The following is a 14,935-nucleotide window of genomic DNA, read 5'->3' on the forward strand; positions in this document are numbered from 1 at the left end:
CGACTGTCTCCGTGGCGCAATTGGCTAGCGCGATCGGCTGTTAACCGAGAGGTTGGAAGTTGGAGCCCACCCGGTACTGGTGCGGCGATTTTTTTCCTTTTGGCTGATAGCTCTGAAGAAATGTTCTGATGGTGGTGAGAGTGGAGCAGGACTGTCTCCGTGGCGCAATCGGCTAACGCGATCGGCTGTTAACCGAAAGGTTGGAGGTACGAGCCCTCCCGGGAGTGGTGTGTTGCTTTTTTTATTTTGGGCTGATAGCTTCGAAGATATGTTCTGATGGTGGTGAGAGTGTAGCACGACTGTCTCCGTGGCGCAATTTGCTAGCGCGATCGGCTGTTAACCGAAAGGTTGGAGGTACGAGCCCACCTGGTGGTGGTGTGGCGCTTTTTTTCTTTGGGCTGATAGCTTTGAAGATATGTTCTGATGATGGTGAGAGTGGAGCACGACTGTCTCCATGGCGCAATTGGCTATTCGATCGGGCTGTTAACTGAAAGGTTTGAGGTTCGAGCCCTTCCGGGAGTGGTGTGTTGCTTTTTTTATTTTGGGCTGATAGCTTTGAAGATATGTTCTGATTGTGGTGAGAGTGGAGCACGACTGTCTCCGTGGCGCAATTGGCTAGCGCGATCGGCTGTTAACCGAGAGGTTGGAAGTTGGAGCCCACCCGGTGGTGGTGCGGCGATTTTTTTCCTTTTGGCTGATAGCTCTGAAGAAATGTTCTGATGGTGGTGAGAGTGGAGCAGGACTGTCTCCGTGGCGCAATCGGCTAACGCGATCGGCTGTTAACCGAAAGGTTGGAGGTACGAGCCCTCCCGGGAGTGGTGTGTTGCTTGTTTTATTTTGGGCTGATAGCTTTGAAGATATGTTCTGATGGTGGTGAGAGTAGAGCCCGACTGTCTCCGTGGCGCAATGGGCTAGCGCGATCGGCTGTTAACCGAAAGGTTTGAGGTACGAGCCCACCCGGTGGTGGTGCGGCGCTTTTTTTTCTTTGGGCTGATAGCTTTGAAGATATGTTCTGATGGTGGTGAGAGTAGAGCACGACTGTCTCCATGGCGCAATGGGCTATTCAATCGGCTGTTAACTGAAAGGTTTCAGTTTCGAGCCCTTGCGCGAGTGGTGTGTTGCTTTTTTTATTTTGGGCTGATAGCTTTGAAGATATGTAATGATGGTGGTGAGAGTGGAGCACGACTGTCTCCGTGGCGCAATTGGCTAGCGCGATCGGCTGTTAACCGAAAGGTTGGAGGTTCGAGCCCTCCCGGGAGTGGTGTGTTGCTTTTTTTATTTTGGGCTGATAGCTTTGAAGATATGTTCTGATGGTGGTGAGAGTGGAGCACGACTGTCTCCGTGGCGCAATTGGCTAGCGCGATCGGCTGTTAACCGAGAGGTTGGAAGTTGGAGCCCACCCGGTGGTGGTGCGGCGATTTTTTTCCTTTTGGCTGATAGCTCTGAAGAAAAGTTCTGATGGTGGTGAGAGTGGAGCAGGACTGTCTCCGTGGCGCAATCGGCTAACGCGATCGGCTGTTAACCGAAAGGTTGGAGGTACGAGCCCTCCCGGGAGTGGTGTGTTGCTTTTTTTATTTTGGGCTGATAGCTTCGAAGATATGTTCTGATGGTGGTGAGAGTGTAGCACGACTGTCTCCGTGGCGCAATTTGCTAGCGCGATCGGCTGTTAACCGAAAGGTTGGAGGTACGAGCCCACCTGGTGGTGGTGCGGCGCTTTTTTTCTTTGGGCTGTTAGCTTTGAAGATATGTTCTGATGATGGTGAGAGTGGAGCACGACTGTCTCCATGGCGCAATTGGCTATTCGATCGGGCTGTTAACTGAAAGGTTTGAGGTTTGAGCCCTTCCGGGAGTGGTGTGTTGCTTTTTTTATTTTGGGCTGATAGCTTTGAAGATATGTAATGATGGTGGTGAGTGTGGAGCACGACTGTCTCCGTGGCGCAATTGGCTAGCGCGATCGGCGGTTGACCGAAAGGTTGGAGGTTCGAGCCCTCCCGGGAGTGGTGTGTTGCTTTTTTTATTTTGGGCTGATAGCTTTGAAGATATGTTCTGATGGTGGTGAGAGTGGAGCACGACTGTCTCCGTGGCGCAATTGGCTAGCGCGATCGGCTGTTAACCGAGAGGTTGGAAGTTGGAGCCCACCCGGTACTGGTGCGGCGATTTTTTTCCTTTTGGCTGATAGCTCTGAAGAAATGTTCTGATGGTGGTGAGAGTGGAGCAGGACTGTCTCCGTGGCGCAATCGGCTAACGCGATCGGCTGTTAACCGAAAGGTTGGAGGTACGAGCCCTCCCGGGAGTGGTGTGTTGCTTTTTTTATTTTGGGCTGATAGCTTCGAAGATATGTTCTGATGGTGGTGAGAGTGTAGCACGACTGTCTCCGTGGCGCAATTTGCTAGCGCGATCGGCTGTTAACCGAAAGGTTGGAGGTACGAGCCCACCTGGTGGTGGTGTGGCGCTTTTTTTCTTTGGGCTGATAGCTTTGAAGATATGTTCTGATGATGGTGAGAGTGGAGCACGACTGTCTCCATGGCGCAATTGGCTATTCGATCGGGCTGTTAACTGAAAGGTTTGAGGTTCGAGCCCTTCCGGGAGTGGTGTGTTGCTTTTTTTATTTTGGGCTGATAGCTTTGAAGATATGTTCTGATTGTGGTGAGAGTGGAGCACGACTGTCTCCGTGGCGCAATTGGCTAGCGCGATCGGCTGTTAACCGAGAGGTTGGAAGTTGGAGCCCACCCGGTGGTGGTGCGGCGATTTTTTTCCTTTTGGCTGATAGCTCTGAAGAAATGTTCTGATGGTGGTGAGAGTGGAGCAGGACTGTCTCCGTGGCGCAATCGGCTAACGCGATCGGCTGTTAACCGAAAGGTTGGAGGTACGAGCCCTCCCGGGAGTGGTGTGTTGCTTGTTTTATTTTGGGCTGATAGCTTTGAAGATATGTTCTGATGGTGGTGAGAGTAGAGCCCGACTGTCTCCGTGGCGCAATGGGCTAGCGCGATCGGCTGTTAACCGAAAGGTTTGAGGTACGAGCCCACCCGGTGGTGGTGCGGCGCTTTTTTTTCTTTGGGCTGATAGCTTTGAAGATATGTTCTGATGGTGGTGAGAGTAGAGCACGACTGTCTCCATGGCGCAATGGGCTATTCAATCGGCTGTTAACTGAAAGGTTTGAGTTTCGAGCCCTTGCGCGAGTGGTGTGTTGCTTTTTTTATTTTGGGCTGATAGCTTTGAAGATATGTAATGATGGTGGTGAGAGTGGAGCACGACTGTCTCCGTGGCGCAATTGGCTAGCGCGATCGGCTGTTAACCGAAAGGTTGGAGGTTCGAGCCCTCCCGGGAGTGGTGTGTTGCTTTTTTTATTTTGGGCTGATAGCTTTGAAGATATGTTCTGATGGTGGTGAGAGTGGAGCACGACTGTCTCCGTGGCGCAATTGGCTAGCGCGATCGGCTGTTAACCGAGAGGTTGGAAGTTGGAGCCCACCCGGTGGTGGTGCGGCGATTTTTTTCCTTTTGGCTGATAGCTCTGAAGAAAAGTTCTGATGGTGGTGAGAGTGGAGCAGGACTGTCTCCGTGGCGCAATCGGCTAACGCGATCGGCTGTTAACCGAAAGGTTGGAGGTACGAGCCCTCCCGGGAGTGGTGTGTTGCTTTTTTTATTTTGGGCTGATAGCTTCGAAGATATGTTCTGATGGTGGTGAGAGTGTAGCACGACTGTCTCCGTGGCGCAATTTGCTAGCGCGATCGGCTGTTAACCGAAAGGTTGGAGGTACGAGCCCACCTGGTGGTGGTGCGGCGCTTTTTTTCTTTGGGCTGTTAGCTTTGAAGATATGTTCTGATGATGGTGAGAGTGGAGCACGACTGTCTCCATGGCGCAATTGGCTATTCGATCGGGCTGTTAACTGAAAGGTTTGAGGTTTGAGCCCTTCCGGGAGTGGTGTGTTGCTTTTTTTATTTTGGGCTGATAGCTTTGAAGATATGTAATGATGGTGGTGAGTGTGGAGCACGACTGTCTCCGTGGCGCAATTGGCTAGCGCGATCGGCTGTTAACCGAAAGGTTGGAGGTTCGAGCCCTCCCGGGAGTGGTGTGTTGCTTTTTTTATTTTGGGCTGATAGCTTTGAAAATATGTTCTGATGGTGGTGAGTGTGGAGCAGGACTGTCTCCGTGGCTCAATTGGCTAGCGCGATCGGCTGTAGACCAAAAGGTTGGAGGTACGAGCCTACTCAGTGGAGGTGCGGCGCTTTTTTTTCTTTGGGCTGAAAGCTTTGAAGATATGTTCTGATGGTGGTGAGAGTGGAGCAGGACTGTCTCCGTGGCGCAATCGGCTAACGCGATCGGCTGTTAACCGAAAGGTTGGAGGTACGAGCCCTCCCGGGAGTGGTGTGTTGCTTTTTTTATTTTGGGCTGATAGCTTCGAAGATATGTTCTGATGGTGGTGAGAGTGTAGCACGACTGTCTCCGTGGCGCAATTTGCTAGCGCGATCGGCTGTTAACCGAAAGGTTGGAGGTACGAGCCCACCTGGTGGTGGTGCGGCGCTTTTTTTCTTTGGGCTGTTAGCTTTTAAGATATGTTCTGATGATGGTGAGAGTGGAGCACGACTGTCTCCATGGCGCAATTGGCTATTCGATCGGGCTGTTAACTGAAAGGTTTGAGGTTCGAGCCCTTCCGGGAGTGGTGTGTTGCTTTTTTTATTTTGGGCTGATAGCTTTGAAGATATGTAATGATGGTGGTGAGTGTGGAGCACGACTGTCTCCGTGGCGCAATTGGCTAGCGCGATCGGCTGTTAACCGAAAGGTTGGAGGTTCGAGCCCTCCCGGGAGTGGTGTGTTGCTTTTTTTATTTTGGGCTGATAGCTTTGAAAATATGTTCTGATGGTGGTGAGTGTGGAGCAGGACTGTCTCCGTGGCTCAATTGGCTAGCGCGATCGGCTGTAAACCGAAAGGTTGGAGGTACGAGCCTACTCAGTGGAGGTGCGGCGCTTTTTTTTCTTTGGGCTGAAAGCTTTGAAGATATGTTCTGATGGTGGTGAGAGTGGAGCAGGACTGTCTCCGTGGCGCAATCGGCTAACGCGATCGGCTGTTAACCGAAGGTTGGAGGTACGAGCCCTCCCGGGAGTGGTGTGTTGCTTTTTTTATTTTGGGCTGATAGCTTTGAAGATATGTTCTGATGATGGTGAGAGTGGAGCACGACTGTCTCCATGGCGCAATTGGCTATTCGATCGGGCTGTTAACTGAAAGGTTTGAGGTTCGAGCCCTTCCGGGAGTGGTGTGTTGCTTTTTTTATTTTGGGCTGATAGCTTTGAAGATATGTAATGATGGTGGTGAGTGTGGAGCACGACTGTCTCCGTGGCGCAATTGGCTAGCGCGATCGGCTGTTAACCGAAAGGTTTGAGGTTCGAGCCCTCCCGGGAGTGGTGTGTTGCTTTTTTTATTTTGGGCTGATAGCTTTGAAAATATGTTCTGATGGTGGTGAGTGTGGAGCAGGACTGTCTCCGTGGCGCAATTGGCTAGCGCGATCGGCTGTAAACCGAAAGGTTGGAGGTACGAGCCTACTCAGTGGAGGTGCGGCGCTTTTTTTTCTTTGGGCTGATAGCTTTGAAGATATGTTCTGATGGTGGTGAGAGTGGAGCAGGACTGTCTCCGTGGCGCAATCGGCTAACGCGATCGGCTGTTAACCGAAAGGTTGGAGGTACGAGCCCTCCCGGGAGTGGTGTGTTGCTTGTTTTATTTTGGGCTGATAGCTTTGAAGATATGTTCTGATGGTGGTGAGAGTAGAGCACGACTGTCTCCGTGGCGCAATGGGCTAGCGCGATCGGCTGTTAACCGAAAGGTTTGAGGCACGAGCCCACCCGGTGGTGGTGCGGCGCTTTTTTTTCTTTGGGCTGATAGCTTTGAAGATATGTTCTGATGGTGGTGAGAGTAGAGCACGACTGTCTCCATGGCGCAATGGGCTATTCAATCGGCTGTTAACTGAAAGGTTTGAGTTTCGAGCCCTTGCGCGAGTGGTGTGTTGCTTTTTTTATTTTGGGCTGATAGCTTTGAAGATATGTAATGATGGTGGTGAGAGTGGAGCACGACTGTCTCCGTGGCGCAATTGGCTAGCGCGATCGGCTGTTAACCGAAAGGTTGGAGGTTCGAGCACTCCCGGGAGTGGTGTGTTGCTTTTTTTATTTTGGGCTGATAGCTTTGAAGATATGTTCTGATGGTGGTGAGAGTGGAGCACGACTGTCTCCGTGGCGCAATTGGCTAGCGCGATCGGCTGTTAACCGAGAGGTTAAAAGTTGGAGCCCACCCGGTGGTGGTGCGGCGATTTTTTTCCTTTTGGCTGATAGCTCTGAAGAAATGTTCTGATGGTGGTGAGAGTGGAGCAGGACTGTCTCCGTGGCGCAATCGGCTAACGCGATCGGCTGTTAACCGAAAGGTTGGAGGTACGAGCCCTCCCGGGAGTGGTGTGTTGCTTCTTTTATTTTGGGCTGATAGCTTCGAAGATATGTTCTGATGGTGGTGAGAGTGTAGCACGACTGTCTCCGTGGCGCAATTTGCTAGCGCGATCGGCTGTTAACCGAAAGGTTGGAGGTACGAGCCCACCTGGTGGTGGTGCGGCGCTTTTTTTTTGGGCTGTTAGCTTTGAAGATATGTTCTGATGATGGTGAGAGTGGAGCACGACTGTCTCCATGGCGCAATTGGCTATTCGATCGGGCTGTTAACTGAAAGGTTTGAGGTTCGAGCCCTTCCGGGAGTGGTGTGTTGCTTTTTTTATTTTGGGCTGATAGCTTTGAAGATATGTAATGATGGAGGTGAGTGTGGAGCACGACTGTCTCCGTGGCGCAATTGGCTAGCGCGATCGGCTGTTAACCGAAAGGTTGGAGGTTCGAGCCCTCCCGGGAGTGGTGTGTTGCTTTTTTTATTTTGGGCTGATAGCTTTGAAAATATGTTCTGATGGTGGTGAGTGTGGAGCAGGACTGTCTCCGTGGCTCAATTGGCTAGCGCGATCGGCTGTAAACCGAAAGGTTGGAGGTACGAGCCCTCCCGGGAGTGGTGTGTTGCTTTTTTTATTTTGGGCTGATAGCTTCGAAGATATGTTCTGATGGTGGTGAGAGTGTAGCACGACTGTCTCCGTGGCGCAATTTGCTAGCGCGATCGGCTGTTAACCGAAAGGTTGGAGGTACGAGCCCACCTGGTGGTGGTGCGGCGCTTTTTTTCTTTGGGCTGATAGCTTTGAAGATATGTTCTGATGATGGTGAGAGTGGAGCACGACTGTCTCCATGGCGCAATTGGCTATTCGATCGGGCTGTTAACTGAAAGGTTTGAGGTTCGAGCCCTTCCGGGAGTGGTGTGTTGCTTTTTTTATTTTGGGCTGATAGCTTTGAAGATATGTAATGATGGTGGTGAGTGTGGAGCACGACTGTCTCCGTGGCGCAATTGTCTAGCGCGATCGGCTGTTAACCGAAAGGTTGGAGGTTCGAGCCCTCCCGGGAGTGGTGTGTTGCTTTTTTTATTTTGGGCTGATAGCTTTGAAAATATGTTCTGATGGTGGTGAGTGTGGAGCAGGACTGTCTCCGTGGCGCAATTGGCAAGCGCGATCGGCTGTAAACCGAAAGGTTGGAGGTACGAGCCTACTCAGTGGAGGTGCGGCGCTTTTTTTTCTTTGGGCTGATAGCTTTGAATATATGTTCTGATGGTGGTGAGAGTGGAGCAGGACTGTCTCCGTGGCGCAATCGGCTAACGCGATCGGCTGTTAACCGAAAAGTTGGAGGTACGAGCCCACCCGGTGGTGGTGCGGCGCTTTTTTTCTTTGGGCTGATAGCTTTGAAGATATGTTCTGATGGTGGTGAGAGTAGAGCACGACTGTCTCCATGGCGCAATGGGCTATTCAATCGGCTGTTAACTGAAAGGTTTGAGTTTCGAGCCCTTGCGCGAGTGGTGTGTTGCTTTTTTTATTTTGGGCTGACAGCTTTGAAGATATGTAATGATGGTGGTGAGAGTGGAGCACGACTGTCTCCGTGGCGCAATTGGCTAGCGCGATCGGCTGGTAACCGAAAGGTTGGAGGTTCGAGCCCTCCCGGGAGTGGTGTGTTGCTTTTTTTATTTTGGGCTGATAGCTTTGAAGATATGTTCTGATGGTGGTGAGAGTGGAGCACGACTGTCTCCGTGGCGCAATTGGCTAGCGCGATCGGCTGTTAACCGAGAGGTTGGAAGTTGGAGCCCACCCGGTGGTGGTGCGGCGATTTTTTTCCTATTGGCTGATAGCTCTGAAGAAATGTTCTGATGGTGGTGAGAGTGGAGCAGGACTGTCTCCGTGGCGCAATCGGCTAACGCGATCGGCTGTTAACCGAAAGGTTGGAGGTACGAGCCCTCCCGGGAGTGGTGTGTTGCTTTTTTTATTTTGGGCTGATAGCTTCGAAGATATGTTCTGATGGTGGTGAGAGTGTAGCACGACTGTCTCCGTGGCGCAATTTGCTAGCGCGATCGGCTGTTAACCGAAAGGCTGGAGGTACGAGCCCACCTGGTGGTGGTGCGGCGCTTTTTTTCTTTGGGCTGTTAGCTTTGAAGATATGTTCTGATGATGGTGAGAGTGGAGCACGACTGTCTCCATGGCGCATTTGGCTATTCGATCGGGCTGTTAACTGAAAGGTTTGAGGTTCGAGCCCTTCCGGGAGTGGTGTGTTGCTTTTTTTATTTTGGGCTGATAGCTTTGAAGATATGTAATGATGGTGGTGAGTGTGGAGCACGACTGTCTCCGTGGCGCAATTGGCTAGCGCGATCGGCTGTTAACCGAAAGGCTGGAGGTTCGAGCCCTCCCGGGAGTGGTGTGTTGCTTTTTTTATTTTGGGCTGATAGCTTTGAAAATATGTTCTGATGGTGGTGAGTGTGGAGCAGGACTGTCTCCGTGGCGCAATTGGCTAGCGCGATCGGCTGTAAACCGAAAGGTTGGAGGTACGAGCCTAATCAGTGGAGGTGCGGCGCTTTTTTTTCTTTGGGCTGATAGCTTTGAAGATATGTTCTGATGGTGGTGAGAGTGGAGCAGGACTGTCTCCGTGGCGCAATCGGCTAACGCGATCGGCTGTTAACCGAAAGGTTGGAGGTACGAGCCCTCCCGGGAGTGGTGTGTTGCTTGTTTTATTTTGGGCTGATAGCTTTGAAGATATGTTCTGATGGTGGTGAGAGTAGAGCACGACTGTCTCCGTGGCGCAATGGGCTAGCGCGATCGGCTGTTAACCGAAAGGTTTGAGGTACGAGCCCACCCGGTGGTGGTGCGGCGCTTTTTTTTCTTTGGGCTGATAGCTTTGAAGATATGTTCTGATGATGGTGAGAGTAGAGCACGACTGTCTCCATGGCGCAATGGGCTATTCAATCGGCTGTTAACTGAAAGGTTTGAGTTTCGAGCCCTTGCGCGAGTGGTGTGTTGCTTTTTTTATTTTGAGCTGATAGCTTTGAAGATATGTTCTGATGGTGGTGAGAGTAGAGCACGACTGTCTCCATGGCGCAATGGGCTATTCAATCGGCTGTTAACTGAAAGGTTTGAGTTTCGAGCCCTTGCGCGAGTGGTGTGTTGCTTTTTTTATTTTTTGCTGATAGCTTTGAAAATATGTTTTGATGGTGGTGAGTGTGGAGCAGGACTGTCTCCGTGACGCAATTGGCTAGCTCGATCGGCTGTTAACCGAAAGGTTAGAGGTACGAGCCCACCCGGTGGAGGTGCGGCGCTTTTTTTTCTTTGGACTGATAGCTTTGAAGATATGTCCTGATGGTGGTGAGAGTGGAGCACGACTGTCTCCGTGGCGCAGTTGGCTAGCGCGATCGACTGTTAACCGAGAGGTTGGAGGTTCGAGCCCACACGGTGGTGGTCCGGCACTTTTTTTTTCTTTGGACTGATAGCTCTGAAGAAATGTTCTGACGGTGGTGAGAGTGGAGCACGACTGTCTCCGTGGCGCAATTGGCTATGGAAAGGCTGTTAACCAGAAGGTTGGAGGTTCGAGCCCTCCCGGGAGTGGTGTGTTGCTTTTTTTTCTTTGGGCTGATAGCTTTGAAGATATGTTCTGATGGTGGTGAGAGTGGAGCAGGACTGTCTCCGTGGCGCAATTGGCTAGCGCGATCGGCTGTTAACCGAAAGGTTGGAGGTACGAGCCCACCCAGTGGTGGTGCGGCGCTTTTTTTTCTTTGGGCTGATAGCTCTGAAAAAATGTTCTGACGGTGGTGAGAGTGGAGCACGACTGTCTCCGTGGCGCATTTGGCTAGCGCAATCGGCTGTTAACCGAAAGGTTGGAGGTACGAGCCCTCCCGGGAGTGGTGTGTTGCTTTTTTTATTTCGGCCTGAAAGCTAAGAAGATATGTTCTGATGCTGGTGAGAGTGGAGCCCGACTCTCCGTGGCGCAATCGGCTAGCGCGATCGGCTGTTAACCGAAAGGTTGGAGGTACGAGCCCACGCAGTGGTGGTGCGGCGCCTTTTTTTTCTTTGGGCTGATAGCTTTGAAGATATGTTCTGATGGTGGTGAGAGTGGAGCACGACTGTCTCCGTGGCGCAATAGGCTATTCGATCGGCTGTTAACTGAAAGGTTGGATGTTCGAGCCCTCCCGGGAGTAGTGTGTTGCTTTTTTTTCTTTGGGCTGATAGCTTCGAAGATATGTTCTGATGGTGGTGAGAGTGGAGCAGGACTGTCTCCGTGGCGCAATTGGCTGCCGCGATCGGCTGTTAACCGAAAGGTTGGAGGTGCGAGCCTACCCGGTGGAGGTGCGGCGCTTTTTTTTCTTTGGGCTGATAGCTTTGAAGATATGTTCTGATGGTGGTGAGAGTGGAGCACGACTGTCTCCGTGGCGCAATCGGCTAACGCGATCGGCTGTTAACCGAAAGGTTGGAGGTACGAGCCCTCCCGGGAGTGGTGTGTTGCTTTTTTTATTTTGGGCTGATAGCTTTGAAGATATGTTCTGATGATGGTGAGAGTGGAGCACGACTGTCTCCATGGCGCAATTGGCTATTCGATCGGGCTGTTAACTGAAAGGTTTGAGGTTCGAGCCCTTCCGGGAGTGGTGTGTTGCTTTTTTTATTTTGGGCTGATAGCTTTGAAGATATGTAATGATGGTGGTGAGTGTGGAGCACGACTGTCTCCGTGGCGCAATTGGCTAGCGCGATCGGCTGTTAACCGAAAGGTTTGAGGTTCGAGCCCTCCCGGGAGTGGTGTGTTGCTTTTTTTATTTTGGGCTGATAGCTTTGAAAATATGTTCTGATGGTGGTGAGTGTGGAGCAGGACTGTCTCCGTGGCGCAATTGGCTAGCGCGATCGGCTGTAAACCGAAAGGTTGGAGGTACGAGCCTACTCAGTGGAGGTGCGGCGCTTTTTTTTCTTTGGGCTGATAGCTTTGAAGATATGTTCTGATGGTGGTGAGAGTGGAGCAGGACTGTCTCCGTGGCGCAATCGGCTAACGCGATCGGCTGTTAACCGAAAGGTTGGAGGTACGAGCCCTCCCGGGAGTGGTGTGTTGCTTGTTTTATTTTGGGCTGATAGCTTTGAAGATATGTTCTGATGGTGGTGAGAGTAGAGCACGACTGTCTCCGTGGCGCAATGGGCTAGCGCGATCGGCTGTTAACCGAAAGGTTTGAGGTACGAGCCCACCCGGTGGTGGTGCGGCGCTTTTTTTTCTTTGGGCTGATAGCTTTGAAGATATGTTCTGATGGTGGTGAGAGTAGAGCACGACTGTCTCCATGGCGCAATGGGCTATTCAATCGGCTGTTAACTGAAAGGTTTGAGTTTCGAGCCCTTGCGCGAGTGGTGTGTTGCTTTTTTTATTTTGGGCTGATAGCTTTGAAGATATGTAATGATGGTGGTGAGAGTGGAGCACGACTGTCTCCGTGGCGCAATTGGCTAGCGCGATCGGCTGTTAACCGAAAGGTTGGAGGTTCGAGCCCTCCCGGGAGTGGTGTGTTGCTTTTTTTATTTTGGGCTGATAGCTTTGAAGATATGTTCTGATGGTGGTGAGAGTGGAGCACGACTGTCTCCGTGGCGCAATTGGCTAGCGCGATCGGCTGTTAACCGAGAGGTTAAAAGTTGGAGCCCACCCGGTGGTGGTGCGGCGATTTTTTTCCTTTTGGCTGATAGCTCTGAAGAAATGTTCTGATGGTGGTGAGAGTGGAGCAGGACTGTCTCCGTGGCGCAATCGGCTAACGCGATCGGCTGTTAACCGAAAGGTTGGAGGTACGAGCCCTCCCGGGAGTGGTGTGTTGCTTTTTTTATTTTGGGCTGATAGCTTCGAAGATATGTTCTGATGGTGGTGAGAGTGTAGCACGACTGTCTCCGTGGCGCAATTTGCTAGCGCGATCGGCTGTTAACCGAAAGGTTGGAGGTACGAGCCCACCTGGTGGTGGTGCGGCGCTTTTTTTTTGGGCTGTTAGCTTTGAAGATATGTTCTGATGATGGTGAGAGTGGAGCACGACTGTCTCCATGGCGCAATTGGCTATTCGATCGGGCTGTTAACTGAAAGGTTTGAGGTTCGAGCCCTTCCGGGAGTGGTGTGTTGCTTTTTTTATTTTGGGCTGATAGCATTGAAGATATGTAATGATGGAGGTGAGTGTGGAGCACGACTGTCTCCGTGGCGCAATTGGCTAGCGCGATCGGCTGTTAACCGAAAGGTTGGAGGTTCGAGCCCTCCCGGGAGTGGTGTGTTGCTTTTTTTATTTTGGGCTGATAGCTTTGAAAATATGTTCTGATGGTGGTGAGTGTGGAGCAGGACTGTCTCCGTGGCTCAATTGGCTAGCGCGATCGGCTGTAAACCGAAAGGTTGGAGGTACGAGCCTACTCAGTGGAGGTGCGGCGCTTTTTTTTCTTTGGGCTGAAAGCTTTGAAGATATGTTCTGATGGTGGTGAGAGTGGAGCAGGACTGTCTCCGTGGCGCAATCGGCTAACGCGATCGGCTGTTAACCGAAAGGTTGGAGGTACGAGCCCTCCCGGGAGTGGTGTGTTGCTTTTTTTATTTTGGGCTGATAGCTTCGAAGATATGTTCTGATGGTGGTGAGAGTGTAGCACGACTGTCTCCGTGGCGCAATTTGCTAGCGCGATCGGCTGTTAACCGAAAGGTTGGAGGTACGAGCCCACCTGGTGGTGGTGCGGCGCTTTTTTTCTTTGGGCTGTTAGCTTTGAAGATATGTTCTGATGATGGTGATAGTGGAGCAGGACTGTCTCCGTGGCGCAATTGGCTAGCGCGATCGGCGGTTGACCGAAAGGTTGGAGGTTCGAGCCCTCCCGGGAGTGGTGTGTTGCTTTCTTTATTTTGGGCTGATAGCTTTGAAGATATGTTCTGATGGTGGTGAGAGTGGAGCACGACTGTCTCCGTGGCGCAATTGGCTATTCGATCGGGCTGTTAACTGAAAGGTTTGAGGTTTGAGCCCTCCCGGGAGTGGTGTGTTGCTTTTTTTATTTTGGGCTGATAGCTCTGAAGAAATGTTCTGATGGTGGTGAGAGTGGAGCAGGACTGTCTCCGTGGCGCAATCGGCTAACGCGATCGGCTGTTAACCGAAAGGTTGGAGGTACGAGCCCTCCCGGGAGTGGTGTGTTGCTTTTTTTATTTTGGGCTGATAGCTTCGAAGATATGTTCTGATGGTGGTGAGAGTGTAGCACGACTGTCTCCGTGGCGCAATTTGCTAGCGCGATCGGCTGTTAACCGAAAGGTTGGAGGTACGAGCCCACCTGGTGGTGGTGCGGCGCTTTTTTTCTTTGGGCTGATAGCTTTGAAGATATGTTCTGATGATGGTGAGAGTGGAGCACGACTGTCTCCATGGCGCAATTGGCTATTCGATCGGGCTGTTAACTGAAAGGTTTGAGGTTCGAGCCCTTCCGGGAGTGGTGTGTTGCTTTTTTTATTTTGGGCTGATAGCTTTGAAGATATGTAATGATGGTGGTGAGTGTGGAGCACGACTGTCTCCGTGGCGCAATTGTCTAGCGCGATCGGCTGTTAACCGAAAGGTTGGAGGTTCGAGCCCTCCCGGGAGTGGTGTGTTGCTTTTTTTATTTTGGGCTGATAGCTTTGAAAATATGTTCTGATGGTGGTGAGTGTGGAGCAGGACTGTCTCCGTGGCGCAATTGGCTAGCGCGATCGGCTGTAAACCGAAAGGTTGGAGGTACGAGCCTACTCAGTGGAGGTGCGGCGCTTTTTTTTCTTTGGGCTGATAGCTTTGAAGATATGTTCTGATGGTGGTGAGAGTGGAGCAGGACTGTCTCCGTGGCGCAATCGGCTAACGCGATCGGCTGTTAACCGAAAAGTTGGAGGTACGAGCCCACCCGGTGGTGGTGCGGCGCTTTTTTTCTTTGGGCTGATAGCTTTGAAGATATGTTCTGATGGTGGTGAGAGTAGAGCACGACTGTCTCCATGGCGCAATGGGCTATTCAATCGGCTGTTAACTGAAAGGTTTGAGTTTCGAGCCCTTGCGCGAGTGGTGTGTTGCTTTTTTTATTTTGGGCTGACAGCTTTGAAGATATGTAATGATGGTGGTGAGAGTGGAGCACGACTGTCTCCGTGGCGCAATTGGCTAGCGCGATCGGCTGGTAACCGAAAGGTTGGAGGTTCGAGCCCTCCCGGGAGTGGTGTGTTGCTTTTTTTATTTTGGGCTGATAGCTTTGAAGATATGTTCTGATGGTGGTGAGAGTGGAGCACGACTGTCTCCGTGGCGCAATTGGCTAGCGCGATCGGCTGTTAACCGAGAGGTTGGAAGTTGGAGCCCACCCGGTGGTGGTGCGGCGATTTTTTTCCTATTGGCTGATAGCTCTGAAGAAATGTTCTGATGGTGGTGAGAGTGGAGCAGGACTGTCTCCGTGGCGCAATCGGCTAACGCGATCGGCTGTTAACCGAAAGGTTGGAGGTACGAGCCCTCCCGGGAGTGGTGTGTTGCTTTTTTTATTTTGGGCTGATAGCTTCGAAGATATGTTCTGATGGTGGTGAGAGTGTAGCACGACTGTCTCCGTGGC

The sequence above is a fragment of the Rhipicephalus microplus genome, chromosome 2 (assembly GCF_043290135.1).
Source record: "Rhipicephalus microplus isolate Deutch F79 chromosome 2, USDA_Rmic, whole genome shotgun sequence".
Lineage (NCBI taxonomy): Eukaryota > Metazoa > Arthropoda > Arachnida > Ixodida > Ixodidae > Rhipicephalus > Rhipicephalus microplus.